The sequence below is a fragment of the Pollicipes pollicipes genome, unplaced genomic scaffold (genome assembly GCF_011947565.3).
Source record: "Pollicipes pollicipes isolate AB1234 unplaced genomic scaffold, Ppol_2.1 Scaffold_1600;HRSCAF=1878_pilon_pilon_pilon, whole genome shotgun sequence".
Classification (NCBI taxonomy): domain Eukaryota; kingdom Metazoa; phylum Arthropoda; class Thecostraca; order Pollicipedomorpha; family Pollicipedidae; genus Pollicipes; species Pollicipes pollicipes.
Window position 1 is genome coordinate 24,001,409 of NW_023595962.1, and position 26,712 is coordinate 24,028,120.

Here is a 26,712-nt window from a genome sequence, read left to right on the forward strand (position 1 = left end):
GCCGGAGGTCACCGCGGGTCAGCAGGGGTCAGCGGGGGTCGGCCTGAGGCGGGCCGGGCGGCGTCGAAGGTCGACGCAAGGTCAGACCGCCCCCGCATGTGAGGTATTGGACTGAGCTGCGCCACCTGTTTTGCGTTGAAACTTATTGTGGGTTATCGATTTCGACGTAACCAGGGATGGGGTAAATCTCTCATGGTTGTGCAGAACTCTGGACCTAATTAATATTTCTATCAGGGTCAACTTTCAGGAATTACCTGTATCGGTGCGTAAGGCTAGACTGTGATCACACGATTCGTGAAGTGGTTACATGATTCCTGAACGGAATGATGGCAACCGCGGGCTTCGTCCTTGAGGACTCGACCTCCCTAAGCACACGATTTATATTGGTACTCCCTGTTATGCTGACGCGGAAGCGTACCGCAGACCTGCGGGGAGTGGTTTGTGGTGAGTGGAAGTGGTGGCACTTCAAAGGGGACACGGCCTGTTAGATCGGCGCTGCGTCGGCCCAAGGTCGCGAGGGGAGGGGCAAGGTTGCGAGGGGTCATCGTTTGCGCACGCGGGGCGACCGCGCTCAGTATAAATACAAGGCCGACCCCCGGCCCGCGGTGCGGACCCTGGTCAGGGGGAAGGGCGCGCGTCTCGGGTACGGGAGCAGGGCCGTGTCCCGGCTGTGGCCGTGGGCGCTGCTAGCCCGCCGGCCGGGGCACAGCGCCAGTTCAGTATTCTTGCCCCGGGTCTCGTGCATTTGTTGTGCGCGCCGCGCGCGCGTAAATGCTGATTGGTAAAATACGGTGTGAGATTCGAGGTTGCACTGAGGCGCAGTCGGCACGGTCAGCAGCAACCGCGACACGCGCAGAAACAAATCGGTGAAGACCGTTTAACAAAGGGTCGGAGATTAAGTGACTGCTGCAGTCGTCGCGGCCCTAAAAAAAATACTAAATACTAGTGACAAGGCCTCGCGCGTATGCGTAAGACGATGGCGTTGCGGTCGCCGTAAGTCCCTTATTCTTTATTATCTGCATCTGGAAGTGTTAAGACACGCTTATGTGGCTTTTGTCATATACCTCCTGCCTTTCAGCTCTTCCTGAATCCTTCAGGTTGCTTTCGTGCCACATGCACCTATTCTCAATTCCTTAAGGGCTGTCATGTTAGTCGTAAGTGCGATGGTCGAGTTGCAACATCAAACGGCATGATCCGATACAACCATGGGCGACATCTAGCGGCGAGATGACCCTGTAAATAAGCACAATGTCGAGCGGACCGGTCAGCATTGGCGCGTGAACACCGCGTACACCCTGAACACGGGGTAGAGCGTCATTTTACGGAGGCGGCGCGCGCAGCACACGAACGAGGCCCCGGCTCAATGAACGCTGGTGACCCACCGCCTGTGCGACGGTGGGCGAGTCGTCTCCGTCCAGACCCGGGACCGAGTCGCCTCTGGCCGACCGGGTGGGTCGCTGCCGACAGCTCTCCTGCGGGCGGCCGGCCGCCCTCCGACTGTGCCTCGTGTCCGCGGCGTGTGATGTCGCTGGGGCCGCTCAAGAGCGAGCCATGCAGGGCGATGTTAACGATCAGGTGCCGTGTTTCTCACCGCGGTGGGCTGCGCCCTACGTCGGGCCGCTACCTCCGTTCGTCCGCCGCCGCCGCCCGCTGTGACGTAATGGATTAAACGTCGCGCTAATGACGGCGGCCGCGTTATCTGTCCATCTCCCGTGTCATCTGGCAGCGCCCATATGGCAGCAGCTGCCGCGGCGGCCCCGGCCCGCGGGCCCATAAGGGTGAATTTGCCAATTATGTGGGGCGCGGGGAGTGCCTTGGCGACCGCCTCCCGCCGGGCGGCGACAAAAGGATGTGATGGAGGGCGTAGCGGCACGGCGGCGGCGCGGCAGCACGCGGCGGCTGGTGTCGGTCCGCCGGTGGACGGCTCCCGGCTGGAGCTGGAACGGTGACGGGCGCCCGAGGGTCAGCGGCCGCCGACGGCTGCAGCCGCCCCCAGCGGCCGGGTGACGTCACCAGCAGAGACCGGGTGACGTCACCAGAAGAGATGTGACGTCAGTGCGGGCTTGTGGGCGTGGCGTCAGTCGTTGTGGATCTCTCGCGGCCCAGGAGCAGTAGCACGGGGATGGTGGACATGTGGAGTTCTAGCGTGGACGTGTCATTGTCATTTCTCATTAAGGGCGATTATTCTAAAAGGTGCATTAAGAAATAATAAGCTGGCTGAGCAATAAGCTTTCGTCATGTTCATTATTAACTTCGTATTAACTGTCTTTCACTTGCAGAACTTGCCGTTGCGTTATTACAACCAGCTTTTTCCCCACCCCACTTCCCACCCTCACCTCAGTGGTTGGGCTACAAAAAAATGATTTGAAGTTTCCTCATCATTGCGCCGGCCCCTTAGTGCGGTGACATGTCGTTGTCATGGCTTGCATCACCGTCTGGGGTGCAGCTGACACAGCACGACAGGACAACAGGACGGACGTCGGCGGTGGAAGCCTTCTAGCAAACGACCACTATTGTGGTGGGGTACTTTTGTAGGCCCTGCAAAGCAGGCCGCTACTTCTACCTGGTGTTATGAGTATAACACGTCTCTGAGAAAGACTGAAGGCGCTGAACCGGAATCTGGTAAAACAATCTTATGTCAAAATGGCACGGCTTACGGAAAAATGTAAAAAACGTGGATTCTGTATGAAAAATGGAGGGGATTGAAATCTATTCCGGGAAAATTGTGGGGAACAAACCCCCTCAGCTCTTCCTCCCCCCCCCCCCCTCCCCTGTGGCTACACCCGTGCCTGGTCCCACAGTATGAAGTGGCGCATAATACCTGTGCTTTTCTGAAGGTGCTAGAGCCTGATGAGTTGGGCGGACCGTGGGAATTCGCACGGGACCTACGTGTACTAGGATTGGAGTGGGGGCTAAATGCGCTTGTTCAAACATGATCACTGAACGCCCGCTGCCTGTGCATGATTCGCGCGTGCACCTAACATGTCCGCGAGCAGATCACGGACGCGCGCTCTTCAAACAGCTTCCGCGGGCGGCTGCGGGTCACGACCTTTCTCCCGGTAACCAGTGCCCCATGAACAGCGGGGACCGGGCCCGTGATCTATCACGCGTCCGGGGGCTCGTTTTCGCGTCGGCACGTCCTGCCATCGCTCACTCGGTCACTGGAAGCGGCGGGACGCTCAGTGGCCGGTGCGTCCGCTCGCTGATGGATTGGAACGCTAATGGACCCTAAATGCGCCGGGGCTGTGTCGCTGGTCATAATTTGCCGGGTTAGTAGGCGAGGCGTTTTGGATGACGCGGCGCCGGGGTGATAGCGGCCTAGTTTGGGGCGTAATTTGGGGTGACGATTTTGTGATTGCGGCGTAACGAGGCGGATGGCGTCGGTTCGGTCGCCACTGGGAGTCTGGTCTGGCGGACAGACTGCCGAGACTTCGGGGTCTGGCGGACAGACTGCCGAGACTTCGTGGTCTGGCGGACAGACTGCCGAGACTTTTCGGGGTCTGGCGGACAGACTACCGAGACTTTGTGGTCTGGCGGACAGACTGCCGAGACTTCGGGGTCCGCGGACAGACTGCAGAGACTTCGGGGTTGACTGCGGAGAGAACCACAGTTTCCGTTAGCTTGGGTGGATGTGATTCAGATTCTGTGCTCAGCTAATTTAATCCCCGATTCTTCGATTGAAAAAAGACGTGAATGTCACAGCACATATCGGAAGTAGTTTTCTGTTCGATAGTAGTGGATAGAAGATAGTAGTCTTCGTGCTATAAAAATGGAGCACAGTCATAGAAAGCTGTCGTGTGAAGTAGAAGAGTCCCGCATGTAGGCTTCACGAGGCTGGCTGACTGATCGCCGGGCTGCTCTATCTGAGTCAATTCCATAGCTAAGCCATTCGTATCTGAGTCGGAATCCGGGTCAACTTAGAGTCGCGCTCCCCGGCCCGGAAGTGGGGTCGGAGCAATTGCATGTGTTGTGATTCGGACTCGTAATCGGTCGCGCAGAAGTAGACTGGAATCGAGTGCCGGTCTGCCCGGAGAACACCACGGGCGCTCGCTGTCGGTTTCGAAGCAGAACACCGCCGCCCAGCGCCCCTGGCGGCCCGATGCGACAACTACGCAGTTCAAACTGATATAGATGGCAGGACGTGTCCCGTCAGTTAGGCATGCTTCAGCCCACTGGCTTGATTTATGGACGTTGTTACGTTATCGGTACTTGTTTGACTGATGTTTGGGATGGTAAGATATGGTTTGAATAGAGAAGCGAAATGACTGCTACAGACCCAGTGATGACGGGGTTTGGGCGCTAGCGAGCTGTTTTCAAGCAAGAAAGACTCAGATTGTGCCTCGGTGGGTTTCATGTTCCCGTTGTATCGGCAGCGATCGGGTCATTTCTAAAGCAAACGTGGTCAACCTCGAAACGGAGCGGCGTCCATTGGTCCTCCATTGTTTGTGTGGGAGTTTGGATAGGGGTGACGACATTTGGATGACGCTTGCGAATTTGGCGTTTAACGTAATGTTGTCAAGTAGGCTTTTAATTATTTACAAACAATGAATACTTTTGCATTGAAACGTTGGATACGCGTCGGTGGTAGGAAGGAAGTCAGAATCAAGCCAACAGATTATCGGCAGTGAGGTTATCTGCATTCTGAGAACCATAATGGGAGCAAAGCATGTTGCGGTGGGAAGATGACTGAAGTAGTCGGCGCACCCCTTAACCCCAGTCATCAGCAATCATTACAAGCCTGCGTAACGCTGATACGTTTGTGGCGCTGCCGCTGCGCCGGAGCCGTGGCCGCCCAGCGGCGTCAGCTGACGGCCCGGCGTCGCCGCCGGCGGGCCGTCAGCTGACACACCGGCGCGCGGCTCGGCCGGCGGCGGCGACGGGGGCCGGCACTGGCGTGCGGTCGCCGGCCGCGACGACGCCACCGGCGCGCGCGCCTTTCTCCCGGCCCGCTCGCCGCCGCCGTCGCCGCTGCTCGCGTGATCAATGGGTTGACGTTGGGTTTTGGTCGGCTGGACACGCCGGCGCCGCGGGCGTGTCCAGGCACGGCGCCGGCGGGGCGGGACACGGAGTGGGCTCGCTTTTCACGGTGGCTAAGCCCCTCACCTTCGCCCTAAGCCCCTCTCAGCTGTGTGCATCATCATCCGACCCAATATAGCTCCATAAACCCCCCGATCATCAGTATCATCATCAATGCGTATCGACACGATACCTTTAAGAACTATATTTATGCCATATTTTTATGTTAGTGGTATCATAGCGCAGAGACGTATCCAAGACGAGGCCCCTGCCCCTCCTCTTGATCTAGGAAGGTCGTACCAGGGGTGTTTCCGCCGAGGGGAATTATTCAGCCAGCGGTGGCGGTCGTCATCGGCGGAGATTTTCCATTTGCATTTGTCAGATTCGGAACATATCTTGCAGCTTCGTTCCATATGCGCCATGCATAGGCAACGGCCATTGCTGTACATGGCGAAGGAGGATTGCTGTCTTGATCACGCCCTGAAAGTATCCGGGATACTCCTTTGGTATGGATGATTATCTACGATATTTTGTCGTGATGGCAGTGCCGACCACTGTTCCGAAAATTGTCAAACCTTCCGGATAGTTCTCCGATATTAGTTGCCGTCCGAACGTGGCATAGATGATTGGCCATTTAGTACGAAATAGGCCCAAATTTCGTCTTCCCCTTTAGGAAAATTTTCGCTACGTATCTGTCGTAGCGGCTCGAGGAGAAGAGGACATGGTCGTGAGGGCAAGACTGGAGCGAAGCCAAGGTTTTCGCCAGCATCCCGCTACCGCCAAGGCTACCTGGAATGCCGAGTCCGACCGAGCGTTTCACGGTGAAGAAGTCAACAGAAGAACAATGCATTTTGCGTCATTTATGGGGTAAATCATTCACGACCCAGCGCTCGCCGGTGGACCACTCACGGCCAGTGGGCGACAGGCTCCAAGAGTGGTAGCGGGGCTCCAACGATAATAGCGCACTTTCGGAGACCATTCTTTCCACGCGTCGCCGTGAGCATTGTGCTTGAGTCTGAAAAGTCGTGGTCCGGGTCCTTCCAAAAGCACACGAAATGAGCCAAAAACACGCGAAATTACACCACTGCTGATGGCGTGATCTGGGCGGCGCGGCGTCAGCGTCGGGTGCGGACGCGGCGTCGGCCCAGTGGCGGCGGCAGCGGCGAGCGCGGGGGCGCCCGCCGCCGCCGCCGCCGCCGGCGCCAGCTGGCCGGAACGGCCGCCGTTCCGGTCGGCTGCGGCCGGCCGGCGGAACCGGCGCCAGGGGCGGAGCCAGGCGCAGGGACCGGGGGAGCACGCCCGGGCAGCTGGAAAAAGGCTTAAACTGAGGAGTGTAGAAGAAGAAGTGCCAGAGGACGGGGAGGCGGCGCGTCCGCGGAGAGCGGCGTGCACGCGGTGCCACAGATTACAGCTGGAGCGAGCTATAGACGCCGGCCTGCCCACAAACAGGCCCGGCTGCAGGCAGAGGTGACGGAAGGGCCATTACGTCGAGGCCGGGCCCTCTGTTCGGACACCGTCCTTATGTCTTGGAATGATTCGGTGATCGGTCGGTCGGGCTCACACGTGTCGTGAGTCAATGATCCGTCGGTCGGGGCTCACCCACGCGTCGTGAGTCAGTGATCGGTCGGTCGGGCTCACACGTGTCGAGTATCGGTGATCGGTCCGGTCGGGCTCCACACGTGTTGCGAGGTCAGTGGGCGGTCAGGTCGGGCTCACAACGTGTCGTTGATTCGTGTCATATCGGTCTGTGGGGCTCACACGTGGTCGTGAGTCGGTGGATATCTGTCGGTCGGGCTCACACGTGTGTTGTTGTGAGCGCCATCTGGACGCTCCCGCTCCGTGCGGGTGATGTCTGACTTCAAGAGTCGTCAGACTTTCATGTGCTCAGGCGCTGCCGTGAGGTTGAGCTCACGGCGGCACACGCGCATTAAAGGTACGCCCTGAAGTCCCACTTCACCCATCATTAAACGCATCATCATCACCCATCATACATCAGCAACAACAGCGCATGTCATCATCCATCAACAGTGCCATCATCATTCATCATCATCACAGCGTCACCATCTTCGTTCGTCACCATTACCGCCACTGTCAACATCGATATCATTACCGTTATCATGATCATCACGATACTCATTCACATTCCGGGCACACCGTCCACGTAGTGTCGTGTAGACAGCCGCCATGAGCCGACGCCCCTAACCAGCTCGGTCTCGGCGCGCGTGTCCGGCCGCTCCTCCCACCGGCAGTCGCGCCCCCCGAAGGGCGCGCCTGGCGCCGCCCCTGCTGCCGCGCCGGGAGCCGCTGGATCAGCGCCCGCGAGCCGGCGGCGTGCGCACCGCAGACGGGTCCGCCCGGCCGGCAGACCCAGTGGCGGCCGGAGACGGGAGCAGCGCGGTCGGGCGAGGCGCGGCGCGCGACGTGTGCACGGCGACGAGGTGTCCGGAGGTGGAGGGGTCAGGTGTGACGTCAGAGCGGGCGGACAGTGCGGCCGACGGCGGCGGCGGCGGCGCGAGTGCTAGGAAGCCGAGGGGCGAGTGGTTAACAGCGGAAGGAGGCGCAACATTGCTTGGGAGCTGGTTGATGGTGTTGATGACATTTCTTGGGAGCTAGTTGATGGTGTTGATGACATTGCTTGGGAGCTGGTTGATGGTGTTCTGAGGAGCCGGCGGATGGTGCGCTGAGCAGCTGAGAGCCAGAGACAGCCCTGAGGCCCGGTCAGTTACGCGGACTGTGCTCGGCCTCGAGGCCAAACTGACGGGAGTCCCGTGACCGTCCGGCGAGCTTTCGTGAGCGTCCGACGGCGTCTCGTGAGCGCGTCACGGCCGGCTCGCGGCCGTGCCGGCGTCGTGAGCGCGTGAGGCGGCGCTCGTGAGCGGACCGGGGCGCGTGACCCGCCGATGCCCGGAGGCAGTGACCCCCGCTGCCGGTGAGGGCCGGCGTGGCCGGAGCGTCCATGGGCTGGAGAGACCACTTCCGACCACGCAGGAGGGCCCAGCACAAGGTGAGAGGCGGCGCCGAGGCGGTGGACCTGGTCACGCTCCTCAGTCCGGGATCAGCGACAGACGTATAGCTGGCTTCAGGGGTGTGGCTTCTGGTTCAGCTGGCTTGGGGGTGAGCTCTCAAGGTTTGAGAATAAAGTGGGCCGAATTCCGGAGTAAACCTGTTTGTTTGTGTTTTGCGCTCACTGTTCAGCCGCTCCCCATCGTACTCAGTGTGCGAAACTATGCTCCGGCTTGGCTGAAAAGCAAATTATCCTTTAAACAACTTACCTCTGGAAGCAAATTAACGAGTCTAGTGTCTTTCTCCACGGGTCTAATGGTCAGCGCCCGCAATGCGAATGCGATGTCATTTCATTGACAAATGTTAGCGCTGTCAACAGCCGGCTGCGGTCGCCGACATTGGGCGGACGAAAGCCGCTGTAACTCTTTGTTACAAGCGACCGATCAGTCCGGTCACCAGCGCACGCCAGTTTATGAACGGCACCTGAATGTCAGCGTCAGTTTATGAACGGTACGTCCACGCGCCCAGGCGGTGTGGCTCCGTGATGCGGGTCGGCAGCCAGCTGTTGAGCGCCACACGGCCTGAATGTTCGCCGGACCCCTCCCGTTTTATCGAGAGCCGTGCCGGCTGTGGCATCGGGGCCTCTCGACGCCAATCACCATCTGCAATTGTCCAATCCAGCCAATCGGGTTGCATTGCGGGGCGGCGCCGCCGGAGGCCTGCCCGTCCTGCGGCCGGCGGCGGCGGCCGACGAGTGTGTGGCTCGATCTCCCGGTGGCAGGGGTCTGCTCTGGGTCCCATTAGCTGGGGTCTGGTCTGGGTCCCGGTAGCAAGGGTCTGGTCTGGGTCCCGGTGGCTGGGGTCTGCTGGCCGGGTCTGAGTCTGACCTGGGTCAAGTCCCGGGGCCGAGCTCTGGTCTGGGTCCCGGTGGTTGGGGTTTGCCGGCCGGAGTCAGGTGTGGCCCGGCCTGGGTTGGGGTACCGGTGGCCAGGGTCTGCTCCGTGCGTCGCAGGACCGGTGGGCGGGCCCGTGTCGATCGGGCACGAGTGTCCGGCATTGTTCGCCGGTTGTCGACGCCGGATTTCACCGGATGCGGCCGGTGAAGGGGACAGGCGGGCATGCGTCCGCACGTGTCGGTGCGCTCCGCCGACCGCATCCGACCTGCTGAGCTCCTGAAAGCGGTCCCCACTGGCTCTGGCTCTGGGTCCTAACTAAAGCGATCCCCGCTGGCCCCAGGTCTGGGTCCTGGCTAAAGCGATCTCCACTAGCTCTAGGTCTGGGTCCTAGCTAAGGCGATCCCTACTGGCTCTTGCTCTGGGTCCTAAGTAAAGCGATCCCCACTAGCTCTAGTCCTGGGCCCTAACTAAGGCTTTGCCGCACGTCGTCGTGCGGCGTGTTGTTGGCATTTGAAGAGACCAAGGCCCCCGCTAGCGTGCACGGGATGCCCAGTTTCTTGTGATTTATTAAATTAATTACCAGCTCCTTAAGAATCAAAGTCCCCAGTCTCCTTCAGGTAGAGTCCCTAGCTTGCTCGCTGCACATTGTTCACCGCATATGTGCTGCGTCTCGCCGGTACGTATAATCCAGTTAGTTGGTCCGTGTCGATGATATCATTTGCCGTCCGAGCCCGAGCAGTCTCTTTGTGTTCCCCTGCATCGGCGCGTGTCCATGTCAAGTCCCCTCCCCCTTCCCCCTCCCCTCCCCCGTCCTGTCATGCTCCGATGCCATCCGCTTACTGCCGCGTGCGCACCGGGGCTGTTTTCTAGTACGCAGCGGAAATGCGCAGCTTGTAGCACTCTCAAGTTGGCTCACGAAAAATGATCGTGCGTTCGGAGTTGTAAGCGATGAGCCAGCGTCGGAGCGAGTGTGGCACGCGCACGGTAGTCCCGCTTCCCCGAAAATGGCGGAGCAGAGCTGCGTTGGTGGAATGCTCGCCGCCTGTGTCGCCTGCTCTGCCCTGAGCCGCCTGCCCTGCCCTGAGCCGCCTGGCCTGCCCTGAGCCGCTTGGCCTGCCCTGAGCCGTCTGCCCTGCCCTGAGCCGCCTGGCCTGCCCTGAGCCGCCTGGCCTGCCCTGAGCCGTCTGCCCTGCCCTGAGCCGTCTGCCCTGCCCTGAGCCTCCTGGCCTGCCCTGAGCCGCCTGGCCTGCCCTGAGCAGCCTGGCCTGCCCTGAGCCGCCTGGCTTGGCCTGCCCTGAGCCGTCTGCCCTGCCCTGAGCCGCCTGGCCTGGCCTGCCCTGAGCCGTCTGCCCTGCCCTGAGCCACCTACCCTGCCCTGAGCCGCCTGGCCTGGCCTGCCCTGAGCCGCCTGCCCTGCCCTGAGCCACCTACCCTGCCCTGAGCCGCTTGGCCTGCCCTGAGTCGCCTGGCCTGCCCTGAGCCGCTTGGCCCGCCCTGAGCCGCCTGGCCTGCCCTGAGCTGCTTGCCCTGCCCTGAGCCGCCTGCCCTGCCCTGAGCCGCCTGGCCTGCCCTGAGCCGTCTGCCCTGCCCTGAGCCGCCTGCCCTGCGCTCATGAGCGGATCCCGGGACAGCTTTGTTCTTTCGCGGCGCTTTCGTGGAGGCCACGTTCAGGGCAGCCAGCCAACCGTGGTGGGCCCAGTGCAAGGTCACCGTGCCGCCCCTCCCCTCCCAGCCGGTGAGTCATGTGAGTGGGGGTTATGGGGACAAGGTGTTTGCGGGCGTCGCCGGCGCCGGGACCACACCCGCACCAGGTCCCATGCACTCGGATCCGCGAGGGCGCAGAGCCCCACGGTTAAGTGTTGGTGCTAATGTCCGTTCTGGCTGAAGGTAGCAGGCTGGCAGTGGGCGCAAAATGGCCAAGGTGGCCGGCGCACCGTAACACCCAAATGAGCAACGGAGACTGAGAGAGTCGAAATGTCTGTAGGGTCTTGAGGTTCCGCACGCCCCTCGTTGAACCGTTGCTTTTACGTGCCATCGTCGATGGTGTTATTTGTCGCTTTAGAAAGATGTCCCATGTGCCTGATAAAGGTTCTAGGCACCCACTGCTCGGCGATTGTTTATCACCAAGTGATACTAGCCGAAGTGCAATACAAAGTAAGCTGTTTAAGACGGCTTATTTTGTGTGAGCAGGTAAACTACGATAATTTTCTGTTGGCATCGCGCTCGCACAGACGTCTCCATTCGGCCCGGATGTTCCTGGAAGCGTTTCCAGACGTTTCCGGATGTGCCCCGGACGTTCCCGAGTGCCCGAATGTGCCCGGATGTTCCCCAGACACACCCGGAGCTTGCGAACGTGCCGGAACTCTCGGCCGTCGTGCTCCAGTGCAGCTCGGGCAGAGGGACTGGTCACGCCCCCCCCCCCCCCTTCTTACCTGGGGAGGTGAGCTGGCGGCGCCGCTGTGGCGGGCGTGGCGGGGCGTACTCCCCCTCCCCTTCCCGTCGCTACTTTGACGTCTTGCTCCGCCCGGGCCAGCGTGAGGTGGTCACACCTCTGCCTGGCGGCGAAGCATTATCACCCCTTCAGCTGAACGTTCGCCGGGTTTGGTGCGAGCTGGCACTGAAACAAGGGCGGCACAACGCAATATTCCCGTTCTTGCGACTGAGGCTCGATTCCCGGGTGTTGCATATTTATTTTATCCCCAGCCCTGGCTGCGCCCTGCCAATCAGCCGGCTGGCCGGTGTACGTGTCGCCCCCCCCCCCCCCCCCGCCGCCCCCCGCCCCCCTGATCCGCACGGGCTGGCGACGCCCATGCCGGCGAGGCAAACCAGATGCTCGCTGGGTGGATGCCCCGTTTTTGCCGCCGATCTGAGTCATCTGTTAGGGGAAGGGGGAGGGACGCGTGCACCGCTACCTTTGATGATGCCGGCGGGCACAGCGGCCTGTTGTAACCGCTGGGGCGTGAGCGGGGCTTTTTGCCGAGCGATTGGCGGAGAGCCGACGACGTAACGGAAGGGCGGTGCAACCGCTGAGGTGCCGGAAACACGGCCATTGTCTGCGATAGGGTTAGAACAATACCGTTTGGTGCAGGCTGCTCGAGAGTTTCCTTCTCGTGATATGCAGGTGTCGTCACGTTGGCTTTTCGTACCGTTAGTGTTTTTCCCTTGTACTTTTTCCTCGAGTTCGGTTGACGTTAAGCGTGAGGCAGCTCGCTGGGTCATTTTGCTCCCAACCATTTGGGCCACAACCAGAAAAAACACTTCTCCTGAAGTTTTCCAAAATTCAATAATTATATATTTATTTTGTTGGGCCCAATAATTTTGAGCGTAAGAGCTGAGCGTAAATTGAAATGTTCAGTGTGGGGTTGACCCTACGTCGACCCTAGGGCTAAACTGTTTCGGCGTGCAAGAAAGCGGTCTTCGTCGGCAGCGAACACCACCTGTCCTCATCCGGAAAACATGCTCGGAGGAAGGGTTGGCCGTTAACGTCGTCTGGCGTTGTAACATCGATCAGCGCCCGGCTCTTAAGCAGTGTTTGTCGCTCGAACGCGGTGGACGCAGTCGTTGACTGAGTGACTCCGCGCCGACGGACGGTGTTAGCTTCTGTTGTTAGACTGCAGTCTCCGATGGCCGCGCCGCCGCGGCCGCCGGCCATTATTTCCGCGTTAGCCCAAACAAACGGCGGCAAAAACGGGCCATTGTGCCGGCCGCGCCCGACTCGGTCTTTGTGCCGACACGGTGCCCCCGAGACAGGCGGCACGCGCCACCGGCCCGGGGGCGCCGTCCGCTGGGGGCGGTTTGGGGAGGTGCTTTGCTCCGGGTCCACGTGTGGTGAAACGTATGGGGGCTGCTGGGCTAATGTACGAGGCCGAGCGTGCCCTGTGTGTTTCAATGGGGGGGTGGCGACTGGACGGCCGTCGCTGCCTGACCGCGCCCCTGCTCCCGCCACGCGAGGCGATTCGTTCCGCGTCGGCGGCCAGTTGCACCGTCGGACTGACGGCGCGGCCGCATTGGCGGTCGTGTCGTGTGCAAACGGGGCGACCCGCGGGCGCTGGCGGGCATTGCCGTCGCCCCGCTGACGTAACCGGCGTGCTGGCGTCGCTCAGTCATGGTCGGTCGTCATCCTGCTCGAGCCGGCGGCCGCGCGCGCCAGGGAATGCGTCGAGCGCGGTCCGGATGGCGGGCCCGTGCCGGCCGCCCCTCCAGCCCTCCGCCCCTCCGCCCCTCCGCCCCTCCACCTCCCCGCTGCGAACGGCCGGCCATCGAGCGGTGCTGCTCGCTCGGTGTGCGCTGAAGGTGCGCCCTTGAGCCAGGTCGACCTCTCCCCCACGGCCAGTCACGCCCTCGGGTGGAGCGGGTCGGGTCAGGTCATTCGCGCACGTCACGTCACGTCACGTCACGTATCAGGTGCCGGCGCCTGGTGGCCGCGTTAGGCTGGGGCGAGCGGAGGGGCGGCCGCGAGAAAACCTCGCCTCTGCCCCCGGTGGCTGACAAGCCGTTGCCGTCATTCGCGGCGTCCGCTTCGACCGCCGGTTGCGACGGTGGTTGGTCTGTGGTTGCGACGGTGGTGCCTTGTGGTTGCGACGGTGGTGCTCTATGGTTGCGACGGTGGTGCTCCGTGGTTGCGACGGTGGTGCTCCGTGGTGACGGCGGTTGGCGGCACGGTCCGGAGCGGCCGCGCCAGTCTCACATGACGGCTCGGCGGCGGCGCGCCGGGAAGATAGCGACGGCGCTGTGCGCTTGCAGGCCGCCGTATCGCGCTGGATTGCATCGGCTTAGTGAGAGTTTTGCGACAGCTTGTGCACGAGATCTGGGGCGAGACGGAGCAGCGTGCCGGGATGTGGTGTGCGCCGCTGCCGGTGAAAAGCGTGGAATACCGGGGGACTGTTAAGTGGAACTTGCGCTGAACGGCACGCAGGAGCGCCGCTCGGACCACGTGTCCGGATTTCTGAACCGGATCTGATGACTGCGAGCCGGACCCCGTTATGAATGAACCCCATGTGGGGTTCGGGATCCAGTCCCAGTTTTACCGCACCCGACGGGCACCGCCACATGCGGAACGGTATTGCAATGATCCACAAAAGTAGCTCGCGCGCTTTTGACTCGCTCGCATACCGAAAATGCCTATAACGCGGCGCGATGGAAATCGTCCCCATCGGCGACCACCGAGGCGAAGCGTGCCCGGACCACCATCCATCCAGGGGCAGGCTAATGGTTTCCAGTGGCCGCCGCGTGTGTGGGCGGCGCTTCGGCTCCACTGCTTACGTCATTGTTTCCGGCTGAGTCGCCACCGTGAATGCCCGCTTTCGAAAGCTCCCGATCGGTTTGTCCGAGTGAGGACCGCAGATGGCGCGTGGGTGGTGGGAGGCACCGCTGGTACTGCTGTCACCGGCAGCGACAGACGCGCGGCGCAGGGGCATCGCCAGGGTGTGACGCAGGGGTGGGCTAGCCAGCGCGCAGGCGGGTAAACTGGTGCTGGGGAGGGGGGGGGGCTGATGGTCTGGAAGACCAGGCGAAGCCAAGATCGTCGCTGGTGTCCAGAAAAAAGGAGGGGGGGGGGGGGGAGGCAGTACAATGCTTCAGAATGGTAATACCTCGCTGCCCCCCCCCCACCCCCGCGTCCACTGGTGACGCCCTGGGGATGGCGCGAGGGTGCCGATGGCGTAGTGGTTAACGGGTCTGCCTTAACCACTGCGCAGCTGGGAAACCAGAGGTACAAGTTTCGATTCCTGACGGTGACTGCCCTTCCTGCCAGGGTGAGAGACAGGCGACGCCATAGAGCCTGAGCAGCTGAATGCGCCGTAAAGCCCTGATGATGACGGTGCGGTGGCGCACAGCTCGGCACCGGGTGTTGCGCCGCCTGTGTTGTTTGGGCTGTTTTGGGGCTGCTTTTGGGCTGTTTTCGCAATCAGCCCGGCGCGTTTGAGGGCGGTCACCGGGTATACACAGCCCCACTGTACCCCGCTCCGTCGTCCGTGCGTGTTGCCGATCCGTCCCGACTTGGCTCGCCGATCCCCTGCCGCCGGGTGGCCGCCAGGGCGTGCGCCAGGGCAGCGGGCTCGCGCCGGCGCTGTTTGTGTCCGTCCGTCTCGGGCCATCGCGCGCGAGCGCTCATTTCCTGCTTTCGGCCGCCACACGACGCTGGCTTTGTGGTGCAGCCGCGGCGTCACGTGACCACCGCCGTGGGCGCCGGCGCGGGTCATGTGACCACCGTTGATGACGAGTGATCAAGGTGGGCTGGCGCTGTTAGGGCGGTGACGCGTTTCATGGACGTAAAAACGGGGGGGGGGGGAGAGGGGCTGCCGGTGGTCGTATGCCTCAGGAGTATGCCAAAGCCATGAGGTTTTTTAACTGCCGGGAAAAGAACGCGGATAGGTTTCTTATGATTGCTTGGGGCGAGTTTCCTATTAGGTGGTTTCAATTGTGAGGTGGGTGTTGCGTATGACAAAATGTTCTGAAAGATGCCGCTCCAATTATAGTGTTCGGAATGATATATTGACATGTATGTATCGCAATGATATATAATGATATGGAGCATGATCAGACCCAGCGGTGTGTGCAAAACAGACAACAATGATGATGTCCTGAATCGGCCCCGTGATGAGCAAACTGTAACTGCGGGTTGTAAACTGTAATGCTGTCCCTGACAGGGTTGTCCCTGACAGACCGCTATGCCTGACGTTGAGCCCCGCGAACGGCCTCGTGAGAAGTCTCTCCGCCGCTGGTGTGAAATTCTTCGCAACTTTGTGGCATAGTTCGATCTGATCTAATAATGCCCGGCAGCCGCAGGTCGTGAGCAAAGCAGCACGGCGCCGCCCGACTGCAGCCGTTTTGCGCAAATGACGGCATTGACGAGCCTCGCCGCCCGGGAGCAGTGTGGCTGGCCGCGGCGGGCGGCCCTGTCGTGCTCTCAGCGAGTGACACGCCGCTAGATTGTGTCACCATGACGTGGCAGTAAACGCCATTGGCGGTGGCCGGCACGGTATTGCGCTGGTTCAAGATCCCGGTACTTTGAAAACCCACTCGTTCGCTCCGTGTGTTTGGCCAACCTGTCCCCTACGGAGGCTCGGGAGTTTGTGACATCTGCCATGCTTTCGTCCAGATCCAGCCACAGCTTCCTCGGGAGGCGCAGGCTGGTTACCCGTCCTGCGCCGGCGGGGGCCGGTCACCACTCTTACCGTCCTGTGCGTGTCTTGTGCTCGGACCCAGGACTCGGACTAGAACTCAGGGTTCGGGCTCGGGCTCGGGCTCGGGCTCGGGCTCGGGCGCGGGCGCGGGCTCGGGCTCGGGCTCGGGCTCGGGCTCGGGCTCGGGCTCGGGCTCGGGCTCGGGCTCGGGCTCGGGCTCGGGCTCGGGCTCGGGCTCGGGCTCGGGCGCGGGCGCGGGCTCGGGCTCGGGCCCCGACCCAGGACTCGGGCTCTGGCCCGGGGTTTGAGTTCGGACCCACGGCTCACTCGTGTCCAGCTCGAGTTCGGACCGACGGCTCGCTTGTGTCCATCTCGAGTTCGGACCGGCGGCTCGCTCGTGTCCAGCTCGGGTTCGGACCGACGGCTCGCTTGTGTCCATCTCGAGTTCGGACCGGCGGCTCGCTCGTGTCCAGCTCGGGTTCGGACCGACGGCTCGCTTGTGTCCATCTCGAGTTCGGACCGACGGCTCGCTCGTGTCCAGCTCGGGTTCGGACCGACGGCTCGCTTGTGTCCATCTTGAGTTCGGACCTACGGCTCGCTTGTGTCCATCTCGAGCCCGGACCGACGGCTCGCTCGTGTCCAGCTCGAGCACGGCCGGCCCCGGCCGACGCCCCAGCCGCCGCACCTGCCGGCAGCGGGGAGCTTCCGGCGCCGGCGGCCGGCCGGATGCCCTGATGGCGCTGCTGGGAACGGGCCGCGTCCGCCCTGGTCCGTCCCGCGCCGTGGGAGCCGCGGACGGCCTCCGACGCCGCCCGCCAACATTCCGAGCTGCGGCTGTTGGATGTCCTTCGGTCACCCGTCCGGCTGTTGGATGTCGTCTAGTCGTCCGTATGGGCTGCGGTGTGTTGTCCTTCAGTCGCCTGCCCATGTCGCCTTCAGTCGCCTGTAGGTGCTGCCATGTAGGTGCTGCTGTCCTTCTGGCTTCCGCTGGGCTGTAGTCGTTTTGTCGTCTGTCGTCTGTCGGCCTGACTGGCAACTGTAGTCCGTCTGTGTCGCCATGGCTCTCCTCCGTCCGTGTCATCGCCGTCCTCTGTCTGCATCACCATCGGCTGTCCTCCGTGTGAGTCGCCTCTGTCTCCTTCAGTCGTCTGCCAGTTCTGCCCTGTCGGCTCTGCTGTCATATTCTCTGTGAAATATGATGCGGGCCGTGTTATTTGATACATCAACTGCAGTTCGGATGCAGTTACTCCGCTGACTGGTGTGACCATGTGCGTTGTCTGGTCATGTGCGTTGTCAGCGCGGAGGGAATCTGCTGTCAAAGTGTTAGGCAGTCTTTGACTCCTGCGACGGTATGGTCAGGTCGGAGGTCAAGTCAGGTCGGGTTCACCAGCGCTGACCGGCCTGGCCCCGAACGCCTCCTGTCAACTTGTTAGTTCTGTTGGGAGCTGTTCGACAGCCCGATTGATAGATGTCATGTAAACCCCTTCATCAGCTCCTTTCAGGGCTCCTGTCATCAACTCCTCCATCAGCTCATCAGCTCCTTTCATGGCTTCTGTCAGCATCATTGCAGACTATCCGTCGACTTCTACCAGCTTCTGTCGGCTTCATATCAGCCCTCAGCTTCTATGTCACTTTACCGGTTTCTATGTCCGAAGCGTCCCGCGCGAAACCCCCAATCATCGCCATCGGAGTCGTCAACAGCGGTGTGCCGCGACCTTGTGAGGCCGTGGTGGGCAGAGCGCTCGATCATGACCCGTAACCTGCGCTCAGACTAATCGCCCGTCACGTGCACACATCCGGTACTTCAGGCAGGCCGGTCCGGGTTCAGCGGCCGAGAGCGGGGCGACGCCGGACGACCGCGGCCTCTGTGGCGTACCCCTTCCGGTCGTTGCCCTGAGTACCGGCTCTCCGCTCTTCCCCGACGGGTGACATTGGTTGAGCTACAGCGCCTTCTTCGATGGGTGACATTGGCTGAGCTGCAGCACCTTCTTCGGCGGACGAAACTGACTGAGCTGTAGCGCCTTCTTCGATGGGCAATATTGGCTGAGCTGCAGCGCCTTCTTCGACAAGCGACATGGACTGAACTGTAGCGCCTTCTTCGAGGTAGACTTGAAAAATAAGATCTTGATCTTCTTTCGAACGGGGCGGACTCCCGTAATGGTTGCCAGGGGTGGTGAGTCAACTGCTTAAGCATGTGAACCAGGGACGTGGCCTTTCGTCACCGTTTTGACATCGGTCCTCGGCTGTTTTTTTATGTCAGTGAATTATCAGTCGCGGGCCTCCGCACCGCTGGACTGGTATCACCACGGGCGTTGGCCGACCCAGTGACTAATGGGCAGCGGCATAGCTCCCAGCCGGCTCTGCTCCCGCCCCGCTGCGTCCTCGCCCCTCCCCTCTTCCCCTTCCCCGCCTTATGATGCCGGCCGGGGAGGGCAGCGGACCGAGACTCTTCGCCGCGGGCCGGCAGCCAACGCGCGCCGCACGCGCTCCCCAGCGCCGAGGTGCGGTGCCACGTCCGTGCCCGATCTCGGGGCGGTCCGGCCCGTCCACGCCACGCTGCTCGGCCGTGCAGTCTTCTGCGACGGCGGCGACAGCGGCGGTGGCGGTGTCGCCGGGGATAGGTCGTGGCGTCCGTTTGGCTCCCGGGCTGTAGACTGGGCCCACTCCAGCAGTAGCGATAGAGCCACGACTGTGACACGGACGTGGCAGTCAGGGGTGCGGCGAGTCCGAGGCTCCCATGGCGAGGATAAACGCCATGGATCCCGCCGAGAATCGTCTTGGTCTTCGGCGGCGGCGGCGACGGTGGCCACCTGCGGCACCCCTCGGGCTCCAGTCCTGGAGGCTCTTCGCGCGACCACTGCTGACAGGCGTTGCTGAGTTGTTTTGCCTGCTGCGGAGATGTGTCAACGTCCTGGCCCCATCTGGTTCTTGCGAGGTCGTGCCATCACGAGCGTGTCGCGGATGGTACAATGCATGTCTGAGTCTGAGTCTGAGCGCGTCAGTATGACGTCACCGGTCCGAGTGACGTCGCCGACGCCGTCCCGCCCTGGCGGTCCGTTCGTTCCGTGGCGCGCGGTGGCGGCGGCGGTGCCCGATGCGCGCCCGAAGCGCGCGCGGCGGCGAGCGCGCCCGGCGGTCCGTGTCGGGCGCCGGCCGTGTCACACGGCCCAGTTGGTGGTGCGCGGCGCGCCCGTCCCGGGAAAGTGGACCAGCGCCGCTGGGCCGTGCCCGCGCCCGGGCGCCCGTGGGCGCGCGTCCGCCGCCGGAGCCGGCCGCGGAGCCGGCGCTCGACCCGGCGCCCTCAGGTGTGGAGTGTGGCGAGCGCGTGTGCCGGTCGGTTGGTCCGGACCTGCGCACGACCTGGTGTGCTCCGTGTGAACTCGCTGTGTTATCTGGGCAGGCAGCGCTGGCCTGTGCGCGCCGGGGTGTTGGGGTGAGGTGATAGGGTGCGGTTCGGAGGCCTGGTTCGCGAGCATTTCCCTGGCGCCTGCGGTGAGGGACGGGGTCAGCCTGTCCTCCGCCTGGTGACCTCACTTGAGAGAGAGAGAGGGGGGGGAGGAGAGAGAGAGAGAAGAAGAGAACGAGGGAGAGGGAAGCGGTAGACAGCGGAAAAGAGAATGGCAAGAGTTGTCTGCTGGTTCTGATCTACGGACCCCTTACAACTTGTTCTCCAGTCCTACGTATTCCGTCACCCTGGGAAGGCCATTGTATACGTCTTCGGTGCCTGAGCCATCGTGTTTCGGGGCCGTGCCGGCTCCGCCTGAACAGGCTGTGCAGCCACCGCCTGACAGGCTGAACAGGCGCCGGGGGCGGCGCCGGAAGTGCCCACTTCCGCCTGGAATGCGGCGCCATTACGGGCGGCGCCGTTAGCCGGCCGGCCGCGCCGTGAGAATCGGTAATGGTTGGGCGATCGGCCATGTGTTGTGAGTTCGGCTCGGCGGCGCGGCCTTCTTGCTCTCACAGACGGTGAGCGCGCGGCCTTCTTACTCTCACAGACGGTGAGCGCGCGCGCCCGGCCGTGGGCGACCGCCGGGGGAGGTGAGCGCCGCCCTCACCGCTGGCAGAGGTGCTCTCACGGAGGGACGATGGTGGCAGGCGCCGGTCGTGGACGCCTCGCAGGGCCGCCGGTGAGCAGAGGGAACAGGGTCCATGCTCGTTCTGGGTGGTAGCGGTGACAGGCGGTTGGTCAGCTGGCGGTGGATCCGCGTCGACAGTCGACCTGAATACCCCCGGGGTCATCCGTGAAGAAGTCCAGCAGAACAGAGACGTATGGCCTGGCCGGCCGATCCGATCCGATCCGATCCGATCCGATCCGATCCGATCCGGTCCGATCCGATCCGATATATATATATATATATATATATATATATATATATATATATATATATATAAAGAGTGGTGCTCCGGACACTGGTTTGTTTTTGGAGTAATATCGGACACCATTCCCGTGTCTTCGTTGCCTCCGATGACGTCGAGCACCTTTCTGGGCGACGGACAAGTGCTGTTGCTAACGCTGACGTCGCTCGCTCTGGCGTTCCGGCGGCGTGTCCCAGGACTTGCTCTGGTGGCGTGCCCCAAGGCCGATGCACGTCCCGCACGGAGGGGACATGGCCCGCGGCAGCGGCGCCAGGCTCGGCCGTTAATTTATGTCCGCACGCACCATTCGCGGGCTGCAGAGTGTGTGTGGCGCGCGGCTGGATGGCGGGGGTGTGGCGGCGGCGGCGCGTTTGTGCTGGCCCCGCCCACCGGTCGGCCTGCTTCATCTGCGTGTGGCTGGGCGTGGCTCTTGACGTTTTGTTCCGGCGTGGCGTCCGCTCGGCGTCAGTTGACGCCGCGGGTCGAGCCGCGCCTCCGTGGGATCCCCGCGCGTGGCGTTCCCCTCCAGATGTTGACCCTCGACGCATCATGCCCGCACGATGGTCTTGCGGCCCGGCCGTGGATTGGCCGATGCCACTCGTAAACGGCGGCTGATTGGTGACGATTTGACATTGGTTCATCGCTGCGCAGTACGTCAACGTCGGAGTCGGTCTGATCTACGTCACAGGGCTCTTCACGTTCGTGCGTTTGTCCGCTGATTCGGACAGATTGCGGCAGAAGCCTCCTCTGTCGGCGGCTGGCTCTTCGCATCACGTTATACCCGTGCTCGACTGGTCTCATGAATAAAAGGGGGCACGCTGCCCATGCAGCCTGAACTCGTGCTACGCGTCAGCTCGGCGCCAGCGCCACGGTCAAGGTTATCACGCCCGCGGGGGTTCGGTACATTACTGCCCCTCCCCCTTATCTCCCCGCTTTTGCGGGCATGTGTTAGCTTAAAAGTAGGTTATGAGTGTCATATGACCAGCGTAGTCATTGCGCCCTAAAACCCAAATCGTCATCATCATCATCACCGTCATCATCATCATCATCATCATCATCATCATCATCATCATCATCATCATCATCACCACACGCACGCACACACACACACACAGAGCGGTGAGCGCAGCCGGCGAGGCCCGTGCCGTCTCGATCGAGGTCGTGACGTTACGTAACGCCACTGAAGGCGCGCCGGCCGCCAGCGCCAGCTGCGATCGTCGCTCAACGGTGCCTGGGAGGGAGAGGAGGGGATCCGGAGTGGACGGTGTGGAGAAAGTCCCTAACGTCAATACCCGTACATACCACGTGTTGTTGCGACCTCGAATGGTGCTCTGCAGACCACTCAGTCCACTCGGTCGGCCCGGCCAAACGGCCTGGAATGGTGCCCTGCAGAGTACTCAGTCCACGCGGTCGGCCCGGTCAAACGTCCTGGAATGGTGCCCTGCAGACCACTCAGTCCACTCGGTCGGCCTGGCCAAACGGCCTGGAATGGTGCCCTGCAGACCACTCAGTCCACTCGGTCGGCCCGGCCAAACGGCTTGGAATGGTGCCCTGCAGACCACTCAGTCCACTCGGTCGGCCCGGCCAAACGGTTCAGCCGTGGATTCGGATCCACCATACCGGCCAGCCAACAGAATCGACCTGAGAAGACCTGTCGAAGACGCATGTTTGCGAGTGGGTGACACCCCGCTTCCCTGGCCATGTACCCGTCTTCCCTAGCCATGTACCCGCCTGCGCCCGGTACTTCGGCCGTCATGCCGGCCTTGCGTTCACACCGGTCCGCTGCTACCTGCGTCGGTCCCGTCCGCAGCCGGGCCGTGGTTAGGTCCTGGTTCTCGGTCTTGGTGAGCTCCATGGTTGGATCGCGTCTGGTTCAGAGCCAGTCATGTCCATTTGTCCTCTGAACTCTTGACCGTCTCCATCATTGACCCGCGTCGGCCCCGTCCGTGTCCGGGTGTCCGCTCTGTCCGCTCCGATGCTTCTGTGGGTCCGGCTCGAAGCCCTCTCAGTATGTCTCCGTCCGTGCTCAGTTCGTCTCCACCCCCGTCGCGTGTGGTACCTCTCCGGAGCCAGTATGAGACTGGGCTCGCTCTGTCTCCGCCCGGCACCCGCCCCGCCCGCACATCGTACCGCACCGCTGCCTCCGGCGCGCGCGGCGCGGCTCCCAGCGGCCGCAGCCGCTCGGCCGGCTCCCGTGGGAGCCGGGAGCGGCTGCGGTCGGCGGGGCGGTCCCGGGACGCGCCGCGTCGGGCCGCGGTAATGGGAGCCGGGCGCGCGCCTGCCGATGGCAGTTAGGAGCCAGTGCGCTGGCGCCTGGGGACGGCCGCCCCGACGCCGTCCGTCGGTGCGCTGGCGCACGGAGACGGCCGCCCCGGCGCCGTCCGTCGGTGCGGAGGCCGCGGGGACGTGCTGACGGACGGTTTGTGGTGCTTGGGAATTAAAGACGCATTGTATGAATCCTGTGATGGATTGCGTAGGAACTAAAGACGGTGTTGAATAAAGCCTTGGCAGCGCTTGCTTCGTAGGCGTCAGAATAAGGCGGCCCGGGTGGGCCATGACACACTGACTTCCCGTGGAAGTTTTCGCTTTGGTGGCGATGGAAAAAATATACGCGTGAGGTGCTTGGCGTGTTCACTGTTGGGGCTGCACCTGCACTCCCGGGCTTGGCTTATGAAGGTCGTCTGCACTGAGGTTCTGAACGAGGAATTCCCGTTCGGCTACTAAATACCCGTAATACCTGTTGAACGCATCGCTACTTGACGAATATGTATGCCCATACCATTACCAATACTAGTCATATTTGTCGTATTGTACTACGAACATAAGGTATTATCTCATGTCCTTATCAATAACGTCTAATTATTACGAATGCGAATCATATTGGTCACAGCTGCTCGCCTGCCTTATCCCACCGGCCGCCGTCGAACCATCCGCTGGCTCCTGCGACGCGGCAGCTGTCGCTCCCGCGCTAATTATGTAAATTGGTGCGGAAATTTCGGCGCGCTGCGCGCGCTGGTGTGGCGGTCAGGAGCGCGTGGGTTTTGGCAGGCGCGCGCGACAGCCGGAACGGACCGCGTAACGGGCCGACGGACGCCTGGCACTGGCGTCGGTGCTGGTGCTGGCGCTGGTGCTGGCACTGGCACTGGAGCTGGAGCTGGAGCTGACATCGGCTTCGGTGCTGGCGCTGGTGCCGAAGCTGGTGCTGGAACTGGTGCTGGCGCTGACGTCAGTGCTGGTGTTGGAGCTGGCACCGGTTCTGGTGCTGGTGCTGGCGCTGGTGCTGGTAGGCTGACCAACGAGCGAAGCGTGGCGTTTCGATGGCGGTGGCGGTGGCGGCGGTGGCCTGGGGAGACGGAGAGGGACAAGACCGCGCAAGGTGCGGGCAGGCTGACCAACGAGCGAGGCGCGGCCGTTCGACGGCGGTGGCCATGGCGGCGCTGGCCTGGGGAGACGGAGAGGGACAGGACTGCGCGAAGTGGCGCGGAACGGGGTTTGTGAATGGGTGTGGTCTGGCGCGTACGCACTCGCGCATCCACGCGCGCATACGTACACGCAAAGCGCGGCGCCGCGGCTTTGTCCCGTCCCTGGAGACAGTTAACGGAAAACAAACGGGGGTGACGAGTAATTGCCTTTTGTCAGAACAAGCACCATCGAGTCACCGATTGGCCCCAGACCCTTGGCGCTCATCGCCGTCGACGCTCAGTTTCCGTCCCCATTTTCCCGTGCGGGCGGACCATCCATCGTGCGGACCCCGATCTGTGTCGAAGCTTATTGCTGAGCTCGGATCCCGTGCACGGCCCAATTTTTACCGGTCCGTTCACAGCTGTGTTTTTACCGCGACTGGGACAAAAATGTGGTATTGTTCTGTCGTCTTCTAGCAGTCCCCCGCTCTCGGAATTATGACGCTCTGACTTGTTTCGTTTCTGCTTGTTTTCTGCCCGTCCTTGTCCACCTCTGTCCGTCCTTGTCCTTGTACGCCTCTCGTCCGTCCATCTGCTTGTTTTCTGTCTGTCCACTTACCCTGCGCTTTGAACGGCCGGCCGTTTCAAGTAAGGCAACAAGCTCCCTGAGGCAAGTGCTTGGCATTCAGTGGCTTGGGCTCCACGCTAAGATATTCTCACAAACTCAGTCACATGTGGAACGCTGTGATATTCTCACGAACTCAGTCACATGCGGAACGCTGTGATGTTCTCACAAACTCAGTCACATGCTGAGCGCTGTGATATTCTCACAAACTCAGTCACATGCGGAACGCTGCGTGCTGATGGTGCTTTCAAACACACAGCGGAACATCTCCCAGCCGTCAGCAGCGGACAACTCCGATCTCATCCTGGTTAAGGGCGGCTTGGTGTCTGTTCGGAGAAACGAGGGGAACGGTGGCGTAAACACATACCTCGGCCCGCCGGCTCTGGCCACCGGGCGGCGGCGAGCGACGCTGCCGCCCGGTGTCGGCCCGCCGGCTCTGGCCGCGCCGACATCAGGCGGCGGTGAGCGACGTCGCCCCCTGTGTCAGGCATCGGCCCGCTGTGGCCGCTGCTCTTGTCCGCGTTTTTGCGGGATTTCTTGCTCTGTCGGGCGGCGGCGGGTGTGTTTATCGGTTTTGCTAGGGTTACGCTGCCCCAGCGAACGCACGTGGCACAGTGAGGCTGTGTGCTGCCGACTGTTTGCCTTCCTCAGTTGTGCAAACAGATGCACCGCTGAAGCTGTGCGGTACATTGCGTGTTTTTTTATCCTACCTGAACTGTTCACATTGAATGCGGTTTTCTGTGAGCTGAAGACACGCTTGCCATGCCCTGTGCGTCCGTTGGCAACAGACGGGCTACACCGAATGTTGTGTTATGTGTTTTGCGGCATGATGTGCTCTGTAGTTGCATGTTGTGGCCGATGCCAACCGCGCAAGGCCTTGCTGGGAAGGTCGCTCTGTTGCCACACCGCGCCGGGGCCGTGAACGGCTCGGCCGCGGGCTGGCGACAGTCGCCATGGACTCGGAGCTGATCCCCTGTCGACGGGCCTAAGATCACTCCCCCCCCCCCCCCTTCTTCCGGTGCGGGGAAGAGGCGTGGATGGGCAGAGCGTGGTATCAGCTCGGGTGGATTTAACTACTCCAGTGAACGTACCGCTCCGCGCGATGTCTTTTGGGCTCAAGACTCAAGGCTCAATATGCGCAGCACTTGAAAACAGAGGACCATTGGAAGTGGAAAAACAACTGCCTGTGCTTAAAAAGGGTCTGCTTTGAGCTTTCTTACATCGCGTCCACGTCTGCGCATACAAGCTCCCCCCCCCCCCCTCCACCCCCACCCCCCACCCCCACCCCACCCCAAATTCCGGCCTTGGTGTCGTGTGTATGACCCTTCACTCAAGTGGTCAATTAGGGTGGGGGCGCCGGCGTCGGCGCGCGAGGCGGCGCCACGTGCGCGTGATCGGTGATGGTGCCGGCGTCCGGTGAACCGCAGACCGTGCCGGTGATAGGGGCGGCGCCACGTGCGCGTGATCGGTGATGGTGACGGCGTCCGGTGAGCCGCAGACCGTGCCGGTGACAGGGGCGCCGCGAACGCCGCGTGCACGAGCGCCGCCGGCTGCTGCTCTGCTGGCTGCTGCTCCGGCTCGTCTGGTCCGGCGCTCTCGCAGTCGTGGCCGCGGTGTCCGTGCGCTCGGTCAGCTGGAGGTCGCCGTCTGTCGTGTGGAGAGCCGCGCTGCTTGGTGGCCTCGCGCGATCGCTTGACACTGCGATCGCACGGCTCCTTCGGTGTGGCTGTTTTGCGCGGGACAGGACGGGAAAGACAGGTGAGGGTCAGGACGGGCGAACTGTTATGCGCCGACCGGGACGTACGGCATGTGGGGTGGATGGGTCAGGATCGAGGCCGGTCGGCGGCGCGGCGGCCTCATCAGGTGTGCCAGGCGCCACTTGGTGTGTCGGAGCGGCGGCGTCGTCGCCCCTGGCGCCGACGGCGTGTGTGAGTGTGTGTGACTCAGACGGCCCAGCTGCGCGCTATCGATTGTCGTCGCGGTGCGAAGGTCGGCTCCGCGTCGCCGTCGACGCGGCAGAGGCGGCGCCAGGGACGGGACCGCGGCAGGAGGCGGCGCCAGGGACGAGACCGCGGCAGGAGGCGGCAGCGGCGGAGGACGGGCGCGTGAGCACACAGTCTGTGGGATGGTGCCTATCGGTCCTGCGCGGTGGTCGGGGTGTTGTGTGGGCGTGACGGCTGGGCGGCGTCGGTGCGTCTCCCCCCGGTTGGTGCGCCTGACGCCGCCCGTGGCCGCGGCCGGGTCAGACCCCGCCGGCGGCCGCAGTCGGGGGCGGACAGTGCGCCTGTGAG